Here is a 17,079-nt window from a genome sequence, read left to right as displayed (position 1 = left end):
TAAAATTGAAATAATAATTCTTATTTCTACATTAGAGGTCTGTGGACATGAAGATAATATTTTTAGGTAGCCTGGCATATGATAAATGACAAAGAAACAGTAACTCATTTTTTATACAGACGACTTCTTATGGTTTTGTTTGCTTGTTTTGTAGTACTGGGGATCAAACCCAAGGACACTGTACCTCCAAGCTACAACCCCAGACCTATTGTTTATTCTTTATTTGGAAACAGGATCTCACTAAATTGTGAAGGGCCTCACTAAGTAGCTGAGATTGACTGCAAATCTGTGATCCTCCTGTCTCAGCCTCCAAGTACTGGGATTACAATGCACCACTATGCCAAGCTGAGTCTGAATACATAAGTCTGAATGCAACTCTTTATGTTTAAAGGAAGAAAGTTATAAAAAAAAAATAGGAAGTGACATGTGCCAGATGCTGTTGATAAAATGAGAAGTGCTCTCACATGAATGACTCAGACTCAAAATTATTATCAGAGAAATGGGTCAGCAGGGGAGAAGCAGAGGTCTCCTACTCTCCTGCAACCAGAATTTTCCCTTTATTGAGGGTTTAAACAACACAGTGTAAAAATGCTTAAACACAAGAGACAGTAAAACAGTCTCAGGTTAAAATAAGTAAAAACATCAAGGTAGTGATGGGATAAGCTCAGGGAAGGAAAGATTAAACATTTCGGGGAAATTGAAAAGTTACATCAAAGTCCACACTGCTTATCGGTTTCATGTGGACCTCGGAAGCTTGTCTGCATAGGGACAATTTCTACTTAACTGTGTACTATGTACCTAGTCAAGCCGGTCCAAGATGGACACCTCTGCATGTGGTCTGAGACGGCTCCCAACAGTGATATTCATTGTTTTTCTCAATGTTTGAATAGCAATCAAGGTAATGTAAAAATGGTAAGCCCTGCTTAAAAAAATTAACCTTGCCACTTTTTTAGATTGTTTGTGTGTGTGTGCATGTGTGCACACGCGCACACACATGAAGGGAGGTACTGGGGATTAAACTCAGGGGCATTCTACCTCCATGCTACACACCCAGCCCTATTTTATTTTGTATTTTGGAATAGGGTCTTGCTAAATTGCTGAGGCCATTCTCAAACCTGTGATCCTCCTGTCTCAGCCTCCCATGTATAGGATTATAGGCATGTGCCGTTACACCCAACTTTTATTTATTATTTTGAAACAGGGTCTTGCTAGATTGCTGAGGGTCTTACTAAATTGCTGCGGCTGGCCTTAAAACCTGCAATCCTTATGTTTCAGCCTCCAAAGTACTGGAACTATACACATGTACTGTTGCGGGGGATAGGTTGGGGGGGAAATGTGCGTGGTGTGTGTGTGAAGTAACCCCCCCACACACACTACACAGACAGACAAACAGAAAAACCCGTGGATTCTTGTCCTAAGCTAAGAATAAGTATTCATTGCTTGGACAGCTGCTGAAGATTTAAAGAAGTTTATTAGAAAGATAGAAATACAGAAAATAGAAATACAGCCCCATGCCAAGATGGCATGAGGGGATGACTCGAATGAGTACACCAAAGGGCTTACACGTGGACCAGACTTTTTATATCCATGACCTCCATCTTGTTTGCGTGGCTCTGAGGTACCTCCCCTAGCAAGGTGTGGTGAGGTGTCTTCTTTCATGGAGGGCAAGGCCAAACCCTGCCCCATCCCCCCTAGATCATGTAGATCTGTCTTTAGAAAGAGGAAGCCCTAGCCTCCTCTATTGACTTGTTAAGTACTTTGAGCTAGGTTGATTTACACTGGAATAGCTGCCTGTTGTTAGGCCGAAACCAAGTCCTTTCTTTATCCATGTCTGCCTCCATTTTGACACAATTATTTTGAAATATACCAATTATTTTCTTTTGAAATATATTAATAATCAGAGCTTTCCCAAATCTTCCTAGGTCATTCCCCATACTGGCACATGTACCACTGTACCTGGCTGATATTTCTAAATCAATCTTAAGGCCATGAGTTTTGCTAAAATTTTTGCTCATACTTAGAATAGTTTCTATGTGCTGACACAATGGTGAGCTGTCATAAATTTTAGAAACTACTAAGGAGCCTAAAAGAACAGAAAAATATCTGTGCATTCTTTAAATAAATTTTATACCTACTGTTTCTGGTGTAAAAATAATTGGAATCAACGCAGGGCATGGTGGCACATGCTTCTAATCCCTGCGCTTGGGAGGCTGAGACAGGAGGCTCATGCACATTCAAAGCCAGCCTTGCTGACATAAGAGACCCTGTTTCCAAATAAAAATATAAATATAGGTCTCGGAGTGTAGCCTGGAGGTAGAAGGGTTTCCAGGAACCCCAGTACCATAAATAAATAAACAAATAAATAAATAAATAAAATAATTGAAATCAACTGCATATTTATTTGTTAGTCTATTTTTATTCTTATACAACCCATGACTACTAGTCTTTTTTATGAGTCACTTTCTTCACTTTTATATAATGAAATAAATGTTTCCGAAACTTTGCTACTCACTAAGATCATTTGGCAACTTAAAAAAAAAAATTCTATGGGCTGGAGATACAGCTCAGTGGTAGACTGCTTGCCTAGCATGCTCCAGGCCCTACGTTCAAGCCCCAAGTTCAAGCCCCAATACTGCTGCCAAATAGTAATAATAATAAAACAAACAACAACAAAAAAACTTACCACAGTTACTTAATAGAATCCCTATGACCAAAAATTAAACCCAATGTTTGAAAATGTCAGTGTTCAGAAAAGTTTGGTAACCAATGATTTAAGCACATATGGAATATTTTTAAAATCTATTCCAACAAAACAGGTAGCTTTCAGCCCTCCCGAGGCCCAACAAAAACAGTTTTAGAATAGGAGGGATATCCTTTGAATTCAGTGGCAAAAAGCATAGATTGCTACTTTGAGAAGCATTATAAAATATAACAGGAATTTTTAGAATATGTGAGACTTGTGCATTTCTGAGGTATAGTCTGCTACACATTACTATATAATTTTGTTCACACACTTGTGTCTCTGACCTTTTTTTTAACAACCTACCTAGAGGTAGGAAAGGTGGCACATGTCTGTAATCCCAGTACTTGAGAGGTTGAGACAGGAGAATCACAGGTTTGAGGACAGCTTTAGCAATTAGTGAGACAGTCATCAACCTAGCAAGATTCTATTTCACAATAAAAATAAAATAGGGCTGGGGGTATAGGTCTGAGTAGACTGATTCTGGGTTCAATCTCCAGTACCACAAACAACAAAACAAAAGGCAATCTACCTAAGACTGTGGTATGCATTTATTTATTTGTTTGTTTATTTATTTGTTTGTTTATTTGTTTATTTATTTATTGGTGGTACTGGGGTTCCTGGAAACCCTTCTACCTCCGGTCTACATTTCCAGACACCTATTTTTTTTTTAAATATTTTTATTTGGAAACAGGGTCTCTTAAGCCAGCAAGGCTGGCTTCGAACCTGTGGGATCCTCCTGTCTCCACCTCCCAAGCTGGGGGTGGGGGGGATTACAAGCATGCACCACCACGCCCGGCACTGTGGTATGCATTTACAAACATTTAATTTACTTTTTTGTGTGTTTGGAGCTTGAGGGTTGAACCCAGGGCCTTTCTACCTCCAAGCCACACCCCCAGCCCTATTTTTTATTCTTTGTTTTGAAACAGGGTCTCACTAAACATCAGAAGGCCTTACCAAGTAGCTTAGGCTGGCCACCCTCCTGCCTCAGTCTCTTAAGTACTAGAATTACAAGCATGCACCACCACACCTAGCTCTATTTATTTATTTTATGTTTATATTTTATTTTTATAATTTTATTGGTGCAATGTAATTATACATCATAGGGAATTTTAAAGTGATATATTTATATATGTATACAACATCTCTCGGTGTATTTCCCTATGCACCCCGCTCCACTAACTCCCTCCTCCTTTCCTGTGCATGCTAGAGATTGATAGTGATATCTTCATATATGAACATAACATTATTTGGTCTGTTTCCTTCCTCAAGCCTCCTTTTTCCTCTCTCTTCTTTCCTCCCCCAATTTTCTTCCACTATTTTACTGGTCTCTTCTTTTCATGAAGTCTCTTTTCTTTCCTATTTTCTCTCTAGCTTCCACATACATAAAAACAAAACAACAACAAACAAACAAAAACAACCATATGACCTTTGACTTTCTGAGACGGGTTGATCTCAATGTACAATGTTAGTCTTTCCACCCTGGAGGCGGAGGTGCCTGATTAGCACTCGACATGGTCTTCCTCATTCTGCTCTGCTCCACACAGGAAGGCTGTTTGCACAGGAGTCCTGAGACTTTGTCTTATCAAGCGAATGTCACTGCTACTGCTGAGCATGGCTTTGACTTATTTGTTCCTGAATCTAGTTAACTTAGCCAGAGAGGAGACAGCTGCACAAAAGCAGAAGCAGCCCTAGGGAAGGGTCATATCAGCAAGAGTTTATTGGCCATCAGCTACCGGCTCAGCACAATGTTAGATGCTGTAAAAAATAAAGCACAGTTGCCTCCGGAAGTTAATGTTCTGGAGAAGAAATGAAAATAAATAGTAAAATGGAAATTAAAGATAATATAAAGTATACCTGAAACTACAGGTAATTAAATATAAAACTACAATTTTCCCCTAAAACATCTCAAGACAGAATTAACTACTTCCTCCACTATGATCCCATAATATTACACTTATAGACCAGTCTAACATTTGCTCACCCTGTGGATTCTGTTTGTGTGCCAGCTCTGTCCCAGGCCCTGTTCCAGGTAATGAAATTAATGTTTGGCCAGTGTTTTGTCTTTCCCTAACTATTTCCCTTTGTCCCGTAGAATAAGGTTTTTGAAGGCAAAGGCCAGGCGGTGCTAACTGATACATCCCCACCATGTCATTAGCAGTGATCCCCATAAAAGCTTAATTGTTGCCAGTGCCGAAGTTATTCCCCAGGAAGCAAAACGCTTTGCAGAGAGGACAATGTGATTTCCTTACCATAAAACTAGTCTGTTGTATACTGACATACTTTCTTCCTCTCTGGGAAAACAAGTAGCCGAGTGTGTGTGTAAAGTGTAAAGAGACAGAGACTTTCACTTGGATTGAAACACATGTTGATTATTTTCCATCCCACAGAACTCCACTAGAAAAGGAGTAAAGAAAAAATGTGAAAGATGCGAACTGACCAAGTCAATGCGAACGGGAGAAAGAAGACAGCAGATGTGTGAAGTCAACAAGTTTGTAGATGTCGTCGAAAGCCTGGGGGGAGCTGGCAGAGCCCTTGGCTGACCAGGGAGCAGCAGCGGCGCAGGGAGAGCAACTGAGAAGCCAGCCACCCTCCCTCCACAGCTCAAGGCAGGAGCAGGGGGACCCCAGACCCTCACCTGTATCCTGAGCGGCCAGGTGATTCCTGTTTCTCCTGTGCCTTCAGAATAAAGAAGGAAAGTATAGAAGAAAAGTTTCGTTTTATATTTAATTACCTGTGGTTTTGTGCATACTTTCTCCACTTCCTATGGAGAGAGATCCAGAAAAGCTCTGAGTTGTATGGTAGCTGGAGGGAAGGGGAGGAACAAGGTTCTGGAAAGCTGAAAAGCCCCCAGGATGCTTCTACCCTTAATGCCAGGCAGCCCACTCTATACTCCTCACTATGTACACCAGAGACATGGGACTCCTCCCGGAAAAGCTAAATAAAAGATCCAAAGAAAGGATCTGCAGAGGCTGACATTGGGGGATTCTCCAACAAAAGAGACTTGGCCCTGACTGGCCATTCTCCAAAGAAGCCCACTGGTCGGCAAACCTCATCTACGCCCACAGAAAAGGTATGGGCACAATATTTTGCTTCTTTCAAAGAAGGGTTTCTCTCTGAAGGGAGGCTTATTTTAAAATTTCTGTCTGCCTTCCCTTTCTTTCTTCCTTTCTCTGTTTCTGGTGCTGGAGATTGAACCCAGGACTTTTGTGCATGCTAAGCATATACTCTACTACTGAGCTATTTCCCCAGCTTTTTACAATTAATTTTGTGTTAGGATTTACTTCAACAGTCTGAAGAGAAATGCCTAACTTCTATATCACAATATTGGGCAGAAATCTATGTAACAGCAATTAAGTTACCATGAAAATGTATAGTAATCTTGGTATGACTTAACTTTTAACCCAACAGTGTGAACAAAATAACCAAAATTTTACACAGAAGTAAAGTGCTAAGTAAATTACATAGCTAAATGGACAAAGAAATTAGAGAAAAATACAAGAATATACATAAGTGTTTGTTATAGGCAAGCTCTAAGTGTCTGTAGACTCATTTTACAAAATAAATCATCCTTACTTGGTATTGGGAGGGAGGGAAATAGGGAGGTTGGGGGGCACCGAGTACTGTGTACATGTATGCCAATGTCAACATGATTTATATTATGATGTGAAATTATAATGCAGTTATAAAACAAAAAATCATCTTTTATACATTCAAATCTATATTTTGTTCCAAAAATTTAGGAAAAATTTGATATTTCATTCTACCATCTTGGTAACTATTTCTCCTTAAAATTCAACCATATATTGAGTGCCTACTTTATGTCAGATGCTAGGTATACTAGATGTTTTAGTATATAACGTATTAGTTATACTAATAATCTTGGAAAATTGGCTTGCATTAAAATATAGAGAAAATTAACTTTCATTATGGTGCTGAAGTGTTTTTCTGATATAAAAGAGCCTCCTCCTTCCTCCCCATGGGCTTTTATAAGGAGTAGACTGAGGTGAGAGAGAACAGTTACAAAGAAACAGAGCAATTGAGAGAAAAAGATTATTGAGTAGGTTTGCCATCAATCGATATTTTCTAATTAATAAATTAATTTTAGAATTATTTAAAAACAATTTTCCTAGATAGCATTTTCTACTGTCATGAAAATAAAATAATTTCCTTCAAGATATTGACACCATTTATGCTGAAAAGCCATCATTTGCAATGCAGTAGTGTCCTAAACCTTGCATAAAGTAGGCACTCAATATATGATTACTTTTTTAAAAAAATAGTTAATAAGATAATAGAATGACATACCAGAATTTTCCTAAGTTGTTATAAATAAACTGTAATGAGAACTTTTCAACTTACATTTTGTGACTGTTCTTAAGTGAAGTTTTAAGAATCAAATAGACTCTAGTTTTCTATTCTCTGTCACCAGAAAATTATTGATGTGCCCTGGCGTGGTGGCGCACGCTTGTAATCCCCGCACTTGGGAGGCGGAGATAGGAGGATGGCGCAGGTTCGAAGCCAGCCTTGCTGGCTTAAGAGACCCTGTTTCCAAATAAAAAAGTATATATAAAAAAAAAAAGGGTCTGGGAGCATAGCCCGGAGGTAGAAGGGCTTTCAGGAACCCCAGTACCACCAAAAAATAAAATAAAATAAAATAAAATTATTGACCTGAAGCATCCTCTAGTATCTTCCTTCACAATGAAAGAATAGTATTTTGGTAATGGCAAATAAAAAATTTGCCAGTCAATGGGCCTTTTGTGAAAGTTGGCTCATTGATTCACAAATATATTGGCTTGACACTCCCTTTTCAGAAAAACAACGTTCTCACTCACCACTCTGGGCATTTCCACCACCCTCTTGTTTTTATTCAGTGTCCCCAACTATTGTATCTGAGGCCACTACCATCTCCCTGGAATTGGTCCAGTGTGCTCCCCCAATTCTGCCCCTGCCAATGTCTCTGACTTTGGAAATCTAATTGGGTTTACTCCCATAAAGATATAAACATGTCAAACAGCATGTACCACCTAGGGCATTATATAAAAAATAGATTAGCTAGCCAGATAGAATGCACCTCTTCAAGGCTGAAGTATTACTTACAAAGTTCCAGTGAGAGGAAAAGGGCTCACCTCCAACAGGACAGTTGGAAAAGAAAGGAAGATACTCACCAGTAACCGCACTGTATATGAGTCAAAGGATCACTAAACATGCTACCAGGAGGTAATGGGCCACTCTGTTCATTCACAGGGCTCACAGTGAAATTAAGGAAATAAACAAAGGTGCACCTAGTGACTATCCAAAGACTGCAGCCTCCAGGGATACCTCAAAGTCTTCCCAACCTCTTTTCTTAGTGCCTAGCTGGTCCTTTTTTAATACATTAGGCCAAACTCTAAAATTTTTTAATTTTTTTTAGCTAAAATATGACAATTTAATACATTATAAATCAATGTATATTATGTTGGTTAGATAAAAAGATTACACTTAAAATCACTGTAGACTTTTATTCTAAAATGAGTACCAAAATATTTCATAATACCTGACTTCAAACTATACTACAAAGCCTTAGTAATAAAAACAGCATGGTACTGGCACAAAAACAGATACATAAACCAATGGAGCAGAATAGAAGAAAAAAATCCATACACTTATGGCCAACTGATTTTTTACAAAGGGGCCAAAAACATACCCTGGAAAAAAGATAGCCTCTTCAACAAATGGTGTTGCCAAAACTGATTAACCATATGAAGAAAAATGGAAATAAACCCCAATTTTCACTCTGCACAAGAGTCAATTCAAGATGGATCAAAGACTCATAAATCAGACCAGATGCCTTGCAGCCCGGACTTAGGTCCAACACTGCAACACATAAGCACAGGTAAAAACCTCAACAAAGACTCCAAAGACACACGAAACTAAAAGGCAGATCAAAGCAAAGGAAACTATCAAAAACCTCAACAGAGAGACAACAGGAGGAAAATTTTGCCTCCTCCAGTAGAGATCTAATATGTAGAATACACAGAGAACTCAAGAAACTCAGCATGAAGAAAACAAATAACCCAGTCAAAAAATGGACAAGTGATCTAAATAGACACCACAAAAGAAGAAATTTAAATGGACAATAAATGCACGAAAAAAATGCTATCATTAGCAATCAGAGAGATGCAAATCAAACTACCATAAAATTTCACCTAACTCTAACTAGAATGGCAATCATTCAAAACAAAAACAGCAACAAATGCTGTGGAGGAGTGGGAACTCTAATACATTGTTGGTGGGATTGCAAATTAGTGCAACCACTTTGGAAAACAGTATGGAAGATTTTTAGAAGAATGGGAATGAACCCACCATATGATCCAGCAATAGAACTTCTGGGTATCTGCCCAAAAGAATGAAAAACAAACTACCAAACTAATGCATGTGCCTCTATGTTCATAGCCGCACAATTCACAATAGTCAAACTATGGAGTCAGCTAAGATGTCCATCAACCGATGAATGGATTACAAAACTATGGGATATGTACACAATGGAATTTTACTCAGTCGTAAAAAAAGAACAAAATTACATAGTTTACAGGAAAATAAATGGAACTGGAGAACATTAAGCTAAGTGAGATTAGTAATTCACAAAAGGTAAGAAATCAGATGTTCTCCCTAATATGTGGAAGCTAGGAAGAAAAAGGGTCATAAGAGGAACTGTAGACGAAGGAGGAAAAACCATAGATGAGCAAATAAGAGGGCCTAACTGGGAGTTATGGGAAGGGGGAGAGGAGAATTCCCTAATGTACATGATGGACATTTACAAACTCATCAAAGTCCATCACTAAGCCAAACATGAGAAGGGGGAGGGGGAAGAGGATGGGGGATTGGAGAAGGGCTACGTGAGTGATGTGTGCATGTATGCCTCTACCATCTGGTACTCCATTAAGATGTATGACTATAATACATCAATAAAAAACAAAATAAAAGAGCAGAAGTAAAAATAAATAATTTGTGGCTTATTTAAATAGAGAAAAATATTTATATTTAGCAACAAATTGTTTTTAACACATTCATGTCCGTGCCATTTAAAATGTATAAAAAATTGCTAATAGATTCAAATCTTATGTTTCTTTTATAAACCAATCTTCAGGATCATTCTTTCCTGTTTGTTTGTTTGTTTGTTTGTTTGTTTTATGGTACTGGGAATAGAACCAAAGGCATTTTACCTCTGAGCTACACCCCAGCTCTGTTTTATCTTTATTTTGAAACAGGGTCTCACTAAGTTGCTGAGGCCGACCACAAACCTGTGATCCTCCTGTCTCAGCCTCCCCTAGTAATGGGAATACAAGCATGTGTCACATACACAATTCAGGATAATTCTAGAAGTGAAATTACAATTTACTTTTTATGTTATAATAGAGAAGCAAAGAACTTTCCTAAGAAATGACTACACTCAAGATTTATTTAACAGCTGGGCGTCATGGCTCACCCTTGTAATCCCAGAATTCAGGAGGCTGAGACCGAGGATTGCAGTTCAAGGCCAGCCTCAGCTACTTAGTGAGGCACTCCATAACTTAGTGAGACCCTGTTTTGAAATAAAGAATAAAAAATAGGGCAGGGGGTATATAGCTCAGAGGTCGAATGCCCCTGGGTTCCATCCCAGACCCGGAAAAAAAAAAAAAAATTATATAACATTCAACCACTTCTGTTGCCCCCTTCTGGTCCAAGCTAATATTGGAAGAATCCACTGTGCCAAACCAGGACATTTTTGAGAATATGCTGGCCCACATTTTAAACTGTGCCTTCCCTACACAAGCTAGGACATACAGGTCACCCACTGTTGTGGTTTTAATGTATTCTCCAAATTTTATATGTTGGAAACTTAATCTCCCAATTCATATGTTAATGGTATTTGGAGGTGGAATCTTTGGGAGGCTCTAGCCTCCTGAGTGGATTAATCCATTCATGGTTAAGGGATTATCAAAGGAAAGGCTTCACTGTGAAAGTCAGCTTTCTGCCAAACTTGCTCTGCTTCACCACGTGATATCCTCAGCCATGCCATGACCCTGCAGGAAGGTTCTCACCAGGTGCTGGCGGATTCCAGTGCCATGCTCTTAGACTTTCCAACCTGTAGAACCATGAGCTAAATAAATCTCCATTCTTGTAAACCACCCAGTCTGTGGCATTTACTACAAAGCAATAGAAAGTGGACTAAGGCCCCCACCTCCACACCTTTCCCGCTACTCTGCCTGTGCTCTGGCCACATTCTCCGCTTTGGCATTTCTTGGACACATAAAATACACATATTTCTTGGCGGAATTACACTTGCCATTCCCTCTACCTGGAATGTTCTTCTCTTAAAAATCATGGTTTGTTCCAACACATCCTTCAGGTCTTTGCTCAACTATCTCCTGCTATAGATACCTTCCCTCGCTACCCCATAAAAAATAGCCACTGACTCCCACACACTCCATATCTCTATTAAAATGGGTTAAATTTCTCCTCAGCAGTTATCACCAAATATAATGAAATATATATGTGTATGTGGTCCTCCCACCCATCTGTAATGTAGGTGCCAAGTGATGAAAAACTTGATCTCATTAATGTACTGCTATATCCCAATGCTAGGTAGATAGTTCTGTACTACTCTATTTATTTCTTACAGCTGCTGTAAAATTATCCCATAGTAGATGACTTAAAGCAACATACACTTATTATCTCATAGTTCTGGAGAACAGTAGACCAAAATCAAGGTGTCAACAGGAAAGTGCTTCCTCCAAAGTCTCTGGGAGAAAAAAAAAAATTCCTGCCTCTTCAAGCTTCTGGTAATCACCAATAATACTTCAGGTCCTTGGCTTGTCTTCCTTTGTATATCTCTGTAACTAAATTTTCTTCATCATATGAGGACATCAGCTATTGGATTAGGGCTCACACTAATCCAATATGACCTCGTTTTAACTTGATTATATATACAAAGACCCTGTTTGCAAATAAGATCATATTCACAGGCAATAGAAGTTAGATTTGGACGTATATTAAGAAGAACATTCCACCTAGTACAGATATTCAAAATACGTGTTGAAGGGATGAAAAGAAAATTTGTAAAATCAAATTAGAATTTTAGAATTTCCCAGTTTCTATTGTGATTTTGCAGTTGCATGCTAGAGATCAAATTCTTCGGTGTCTGTTGAATTTATTACATGTCCTTGTTGGATTCCCCACATTCTCTCTACTTTCTCAATAATAACTGAAAATACAGCCTAGGCTTTTTACATGATTTTTCATAATACATAAATATGAAATTTTGGTCTATGATAGCTTTTTTTTTTTTTTTTGCAGTACTGGGGATGGAACTCAGGGGCATTCTACCTTTGAGCTACATCACCAGCTCTATTTTTTATTCTTTATTTTGAAACAGGGTCTCACTGAGTTGCAAAGGGTCTTACTAAGTAGCTGACGCCGTCCTCAAACCACAATTCCCCTGTCTCAGCCTCCCAAATGATGGGATTACAAGCTTGTGTCACCAGGCCTGGCTCCTTATTTGGGTTTTTAAAAGTGATTTATATTTATAAATCCTGAAGGAAAATAAATACTAAAAATGCAATACCAAAAATATTTAATATTTAGCTATCTCAATAGGCTACAGTTTTTATCAGAGATATTTTATAATTAATTACTAGCTTGGTTCATGTTTTCAGTTGGCAATAAATATACTTCTTGAATAAAATTATAATAGATACACCACTGTTTTAAAAATATCTCTTGAGCACTTCTCTTCTTTAATCATTTAATTTCAAAATTTATCATAAAGTTCAAGTAGCAAAAAGTAAAAAAAAATTCCTATACCTTTGAATAATGAAGATTGTTTAAGTACCCAATCAATTACATAGTCCTAAGTATATATTTATATAATTACATAGTCTTAATCATACAGCTTTTTAATGTTTAAATGAGAACAATTGTTTTAAGTAATCAAAAGAAATTAAGATAAAAATAAAAATATTTTTATAAAACAGAGATTTTAGCCAGGCGTGGTGGCACACACTTATAATCCCAGCATTCAGAAGGCTGAGGCAGGAGGATCGCAATTCGAGGACAGCCTCAACTTAGTGAAACTCTGTTTCCAAATAAAGAATAAAACAAAAAGGGTAGGGAATGTAGCTTAGAAGTTGAATGTCCCTGGGTTCCATCCCCAGAACTGGAAAAAAAAAAAAGGAAAGAAAAAGAAAGAAAAGAAAACAAAGAGATTTTAGAATTAGAAAGCATTATTTCATGAAGTTAGAATACACAGTCAAAACATAATCAAAGGAAGTGAGATCATCCAGGCAAATACTGTCAGCACTTGAGAAAATGAGGCTCAAAGAAAGAAAATTGTTTGCTTACAGAATAAAATACTTTCACCAAGTATATTCACATTAATTTGGGCGATTAGTACAAAAATGATAGAAATATTATCTATTTGTGACTCCAATTCAAATTGTTCTTCTAACATAAAAGAACAAATATAGTTAGTGAATTTTTTACTGATCATGAACCAGTTGTTAATTTAATGTTCTCATTTTCTTATGTCATAGATCTTATTTTTTCGGGGGGGGGGGTGTACCAGGGGGTGACCCAGGGGCTTTTCTACCTCTGGGCTATACTCTCAGACCTATTTTATATTTTATTTGGAAACAGAGTCTCACTAAGTTGCTGAGAGCCTCACTAAGTAGCTGAGGCTGGTTTCGAACCTGTGCGATTCTCCTGTCTCAGCAGGGATTACAAATGTGCGCCACCACAACTGACTTATAGCTACAGATCACTATTATTTTAATCTACCTGTAGCTATCAGATAAACTACTCAGGAGTCAAATATTAAGTCATGAAATTTGTTATGTTTTATTTGTTTCATCAAGTTCTTTTATGCATTTGTGGGATCGATACTTTATTTAAAAAATGAATAAATTAGCCAGGCGTGGTGTTTTGTTTTGTTTTGTTTTGTTGAGGGGATTGAACCTAGGAGCATTCTGTACCTGGGAAGAATGTATAAAGCCCTGGGTTCTATCCTCAGTACCACAAAGAGAGAAAGAAAGCTAGAGAGAGAGAGGGAGAGAGAGAGGGAGAGAGAGAGAGGGAGAGGGAGAGGGAGAGAGAGGGAGAGAGCAAACTTGCTTTGAAAATGTGGTCTTTATCTTTCATTATAGTAAATAATTCTTTATTCTGTAAATCTGGCTTGTGCTAAAGTTGTATCAAATTACTCTGTCCCTTACAATTAGTTGTATTTCTTTTATAATATTCTGGCTTTAGGCTGTCTCAAATTATTATTATAATTATTAATATTATTATAAAATTAAGTTATTTTCAGCTGGGTGTGGGGGCCCATGCTTGTAATCCCATCATTTAGGAACATGAGACAGGAGGATCACAGTTTGTGGACAGCCTCATCTATTTAGTGAGGCCCTTTGCCACTCAGTGAGACCCTGTTTCAAAAAATAAAGAATAGGCCGGGCATGGTGGCACAGGCTTGTAATCCTCCCGCTTGGGAGGCAAAGACAGGAGGATCGCGCAGGTTCGAAGCCAGCCTTGCTGGCTTAAGCGACCCTGTTTCCAAATAAAAGACATAAAAGTAGGTCTGGGAGTGTAGCCCGGAGCTAGAAGGGTTTCCAGGAACCCCAGCACCACCAAAATAAATAAATAAATAATAAAGAATAGAAATATAGAGCTGGGAGTGTAGCTTGGAGGCAGAATGCCCCTGGGTTGATCCCTAGTACTGCAAAAAAAAAAAAAAAAAAAAGTTATTTTCAAATGACTGTTCTCTGATGGGCTATATTATTTTATATAAATATTTTTAAGGGGGCTGGGGTGTAAGTGGTAGAGTATATGATTAGCATGTAGGCCCTGGATTCAATTCCCAGCACTTTAATAAATAATTTTAAAGCTACAAATTCTGACTCCTTCCCCACTAATTTAAAAAAATATTTAATTATGGTACATTATATTTGGAAATGAAAAGTTCTATAGCTGCTATATAACTTTTAAAAGCACAATCATAGCCAGGCGTGGTGGTACAGGCTTGTAATCCCAGCGCTTGGGAGGCTGAGACAGAAGGATTGCACAGGTTCGAAGCCAGCCTCAGTTACTTAGTGAGGCTCTTAGCAACTTAGTGAGACCCTGTTTCCAAATAAAGTATAAAATAGGTCTGGGAGTATAGCTCGGATGTAGAAAAGCCCCTGGGTTCCACCCCCAGTACCACCAAAAGAAAAAAATAAATAAATAAATAAAACAATATATTAGTATCATGTTAACTTTCAAAAACAATGTTTTAAGTGGGCCATTATAAAAGGATAGAATATAAAATAAATAAAAAAGAAAAAAGTTACTGAAGGAAACATTTTTAGTAAGTTAGCATTGACAAATGCTAAATTTAATATGACAGTTAAACATTTACCTGTAAACATAGTCATAGAAATTCTTTTTAGCCTATTTCAATTTTTTGCCCTTTATCTGAAAATGGAACATAACTGTATCTTTATTATTTATCCCAAGAATTTATGCCCAATGAAAGCCTTAAAAACCTATTTGGCACCCAAATAGATGAAATAATGAAAAACCTTTGTAAAGCAAAATTATAATATGGTTCATTTTATTTTCTATCTTGTAGGTTGAAACTGGCAAATCTTATCGTTTATATCAAATTTTCATCATTCAAAATATAAAGAAGATATATAATTCTAAATTTATTTCCCAAGTTGTAGAAGCTGCCTTCTCCCAAATTAACTTTATCTCTCTCAAAAGCCAATGGTTATTTCTTATTGTTACTATCATACCTGTAAAATATATTAGCAATTTATAGTAAAGTCAAAAGTATAGATATTAAGTAACTTGCCTAAAGTCAGAAAAGATTCAGAGACACAGCATAGGCTTCATCCGGACACATTGTCAGCCAGGACTCTCTAGCTGCTTTCAGAATTTGTCATTTTTATCCATTATTTGATTAGAAATTCAGACAATGTTGACTCTGGCTTTAATCCAGAAACAACATGAAGAAATTGGTTCAACTGGCAGGAAAGCTGAAAGAAGAAAGAAAGAAAGAAAGAAAGAAAGAAAGAAAGAAAGAAAGAAAGAAAGAAAGAGAAAGAAAGAAAGGGAAAGAAAAAAGAAAGAAAAAACTTTCAAGGACAAATCTCAATACTTTGATATTTCCCATTTTCCTCTATTTGTATGAGTTTTTAATAAAAGATCCAATGCTATATTTTTATTTTTATTTCAACATCTCATTTTTTGCTCATATAGAGAATTTATGTAATTTAACTTCAATAATGATCATTTAAGTAAAACCGAAGTTCAGATGAAGCTTTGTTTTCTAAGTACCAAGGATAATAAACTATCCTATAGAGATATTAATTAATGTGAAATTTCCACTAAAATATGAAAAGAGGCCAAAATTTTTTGTCACAAAAGTGTGGCAAGTTAAAAATTTCCATGATAAAATGGTGAGTTCATTTTATCTTTACGAAAAACCAAAACATTCTCTGAGGTGCAAAATTGTGAAATTTATCTACAAACATCAATTGTACCCTGAAAAGGTTGTTTCTGTTATTTTGAAACCTGCTAGAGGAGTTTCCAATGTGTAATGGGTGACCTTTCAGCTCTACTAACCATATTGTGTGATTCTTTCTGCCTGGAAATCCAGGTCCACCATTTCGTTTTGCATTCTGATGTAATTCCAGTGGTTGTTTGCTATTTGTTCTGTGGTCCCTATTGATTAACTCAGATTCCAGTGAAATGTAAGTTGTTTTGGCCTTCTGTCTTCATTGTTTTTTGGACTAGAGTATTACCAGTGTTTGGCCTTCATGTAAAACATTTTTCTACCATTAGCTTAGAAGATTTAAAAATTACTAAGGGAAAAGTAACTCCAATCATTTACTAGAAAGAAAAAACATGAACAGGAGAAAAACACATTATACCCTCATAATGGTAGAAAATTCAAGCTGCTGAACTCACATTTCAAAAGTGAAATATGGAATGTTTTGGCAAACATGCTAATTATCTCTGCAGTAAAATGAAATATTTTGAAATACAAACTGTTTTTCCTCCTTGTATCCCTGTTGCTTTTTCTCCATTGAAACAATTGATAAGCCCTGCCATCACTTCCTTTGAGGAGGGATAATAATAATAGCAGTAGATGACACAAATGGCACACTTATTTTGTGCTAGATAAAATATATTTCTTTTATTTCTTTTTTGGGGTGTGTGTGTGTGTGTGTGTGTGTGTGTGACGAGAGAGAGAGAGAGAGAGAGAGAGAGAGAGAGAGAGAGAGAGAGAGAGAGAGAATGAATGAATTGGGAATTTAACCCAAGGCTTTTACCACTGAGCTATA

The sequence above is a fragment of the Muscardinus avellanarius genome, assembly GCF_963383645.1.
Source record: "Muscardinus avellanarius genome assembly, chromosome: 14".
Classification (NCBI taxonomy): Eukaryota; Metazoa; Chordata; class Mammalia; order Rodentia; family Gliridae; genus Muscardinus; species Muscardinus avellanarius.
The sequence above is the reverse complement of the archived record's forward strand: the minus strand, read 5'-3'. Positions refer to the sequence as shown.